We start from the raw sequence: 3,545 nt of genomic DNA, 5'->3' as shown, positions 1-3,545 counted from the left end.
GCATCGTTTTCAAGATGGCGTCCACGGTGGCTAAAATGCCTATAAACTGGGATTGAATATGTAGAAAATCGTAACAATTATGCACTTGTTAACTACTTTTTGAATTTTGGCATGGTGTTAGGTATGGGCATAAGGTTTTCAAAAACCCTCGCAAACTAATTTGGCTCGCCCCCTAGTGGTCGGTTTGCAATGAAACCACTATTAGATATGTCAGTATATGGTTGAAACCCCAAATAATTGATTTTCCAATGGATTATGTTACTAGTGGGTGTGCTAAATAACATACTAAATTCTTATGAAAAAACAAACATCTAGAAAGGCATCGTTTTCAAGATGGCGTCCACGATGGAGCTGTCGGGAGTTTAAAATGCCTATGGTTTCATTGCAAACCGATCACTAGGGGGCGAGCAAAATTAATTTGCAATGGTTTTTGAAAACCTTATGACCATACCTAACAGCATGAAAACCTTATGACCATACCTAACAGCATGAAAACCTTATGCCCATACCTAACAGAATGAAAAGCTTATGCCCATACCTAACAGCATGAAAACCTTATGCCCATACCTAACAGCATGAAAACCTTATGACCATACCTAACAGCATGCCTAAACCTTATGCCCATACCTAACAGCATGCCTAAACCTTATGCCCATACCTAACAGCATGCCTAAACCTTATGCCCATACCTAACAGCATGCCTAAACCTTATGCCCATACCTAACAGCATGCCTAAACCTTATGCCCATACCTAAAAGCATGAAAACCTTATGCCCATACCTAACAGCATGAAAACCTTATGCCCATACCTAACAGCATGCCTAAACCTTATGCCCATACCTAACAGCATGAAAACCTTATGACCATACCTAACAGCATGCCAAACCTTATGCCCATACCTAACAGCATGAAAACCTTATGACCATACCTAACAGCATGCCTAAACCTTATGACCATACCTAACAGCATGAAAACCTTATGCCCATACCTAAAAGCATGAAAACCTTATGACCATACCTAACAGCATGCCAAACCTTATGCCCATACCTAACAGCATGCCAAACCTTATGCCCATACCTAACAGCATGCCTAAATTCAAAAAGCAGTTACCAAGTGCATTTTCACGTGACGCTGCCGCGAGCTAAAATGCCTATAAACTGTGATCAATGTAAAACATTATGCACTTGGTAACTGCTCTTTGAATTTTGGCATGCCATTAGGTATGGTCATAAGGTTTTCAAAAAACATCGCAAACTAATTTGTCTCGCCCCCTAGTGGTCGGTGTGCAACTTTGGAATGAAACAGGCATTTTAAGCTCCCGGCAGCCATCGTGGACGCCATCTTGAAAACGATGCCTTTCAATTGTTAGTTTTCCGTAAAAGATTAGTATGTTATTTAGCACACCCAATGGTAACAGAATCCATTGAAAAATCTCTTCTATCAATTATTTGGGGTTCCAACCATATACTGACATATCTAATAGTGGTTTCATTGTAAACCGACCACTAGGGGGCGAGCCAAATTAGTTTGCATATGGTTTTTGAAAACCATATGCCCATACCTAACACCATGCCAAAATTCAAAAAGTAGTTACGAAGTGCATAATTGTTATGATTTTTTACATATTAAATCCCAGTTTAGAGGCATTTAGCTCATTTTAGCCACCGTGGACACCATCTTGAAAATGATGCCTTTCTGGATGTTCGTTTTTCCTAAAAGTTTAGTATGTTATTTAGCACACCCAATAGTAACAGAATCCATTGAAAAATATATTTTATCAATTATTTTGGTTTACAACCATAGCTATACGTATCTAATATTTGAGTCTGTGCAAACAGCCCCCTAGGGGGCGCGCCCAACGTGTTTGCACAGCTTTTTGAAAACCTTATACCCATACCTAAGGGCTACGACCCGAAACGTTACCAATCTAAGTAAAATAAAGTTCTGGGAGCAGACAATGATGATCCAGTCTTCTCCATGACATGCGCCATATATGTAGTGTGTCTTGAGTGTACAGGGTTTGATGAGGTCAGATCAACATATGGAATGTCAGAACAGGTCAGCTCCAAATATGGAGATCTAAGGGTTTGATGAGGTTAGATCAACAGGGAATGAATTCTGCACTGGCCATATATGGAGCGTATCTTGAGTGTACATGGTTTGGTGTCTTGAGTGCTGGTGGATGCCTGGTGCAGGTTTGGATAGTAAACAAGTGTCATACTTCCAAGGAAGCCCAGCCCATATGGACTTGCAGGACACTTTTAGTTTAATTTTACATAAACAGTGACAATTAACCAACGTGATCAAATGAATAACCAACTAAAAACAACCAAGCTTCATACATGGCAGATTACATAACTATATCATTATACAACAACCTACTGAACTGGATCTACTTGAAGAGCTGAGATTGTCTTATACTCCAGGCTCTAGAAACAAACTGACGTATTAATAAACACTAAACTCATCCTTGGCTAAGGACTTCTTTAACCTCTTTTTAATGAAATCCCGCACCGCCAACTAAAAACATCGAGGAGTAAGGAGCTCTCTCTCTCCCTCCCTGGTATGGGGTGAACGTGTGTGTGTGCTGTGTGGGTGGGGGGAGATTAGTTGCGCTGCCCTCGACAGTGATATACTTCTCCACTAAGCGGTGCAGAACCGAGAGAGTGACATGTAAACTGGATGGAAACTGCGCAGCTTTTAGCTTTTTTGATCGGATTTGTGGATCGTGAATTTTGCGGCTGATCGATCGGAGCATATAATATAGGCCCATCAAATGTTTTTTTTTTTCTTCTTTTTGCCAACCTTGCCATGCCCCCCTTGCCACATGCCCCAATGCAGCTGCACACAGCGGCCTATGGTTAATCCGGCCCTGTGTGTGACATGAAGGTACAACGATAAGGGTGCATGTGTTTAGTCCGACACCCCACCCAAAACCCTACCCTAACCTTGACTGTCTTAACAGGCCACGTATGTATCTTGGGAGCCATGGCAGGGTGATTCTTTTGATTGATTGATTGAAATATTTAATAACAGTTTGCTTTAACGGCCACGCATGTTGTCGGACTGTCTGACCAACGTATATACGCCCCAAAAGATACACCCCACGTTTGTACCTTCATAGCTTTTAGCAGCAGCTACAATCCAAGTTGATCTGGCTTCAACTGCAGCTGCAAAGCTACAATCCAAGTCGATTTGGATTCAACTGCAGCTGCAAAGCTACAATCCATGTTGATCTGGATTCAACTGCAGCTGCAAAGCTACAATCCAAGTTGATCTGGATTCAACTGCAGCTGCAAAGCTACAATCCATGTTGATCTGGATTCAACTGCAGCTGCAAAGCTACAATCCAAGTTGATCTGGCTTCAACTGCAGCTGCAAAGCTACAATCCAAGTTGATCTGGATTCAACTGCAGCTGCAAAGCTACAATCCAAGTTGATCTGGATTCAACTGCAGCTGCAAAGCTACAATCCAAGTTGATCTGGCTTCAACTGCAGTGAAGTAGTATTATATATCAAGTTGTTGTTTAACCATTTCCACTCAC

Source organism: Electrona antarctica (genome assembly GCF_951216825.1).
Source record: "Electrona antarctica genome assembly, contig: scaffold_758, whole genome shotgun sequence".
NCBI classification, from domain to species: Eukaryota; Metazoa; Chordata; class Actinopteri; order Myctophiformes; family Myctophidae; genus Electrona; species Electrona antarctica.
Note: the sequence above shows the minus strand (reverse complement) of the source record.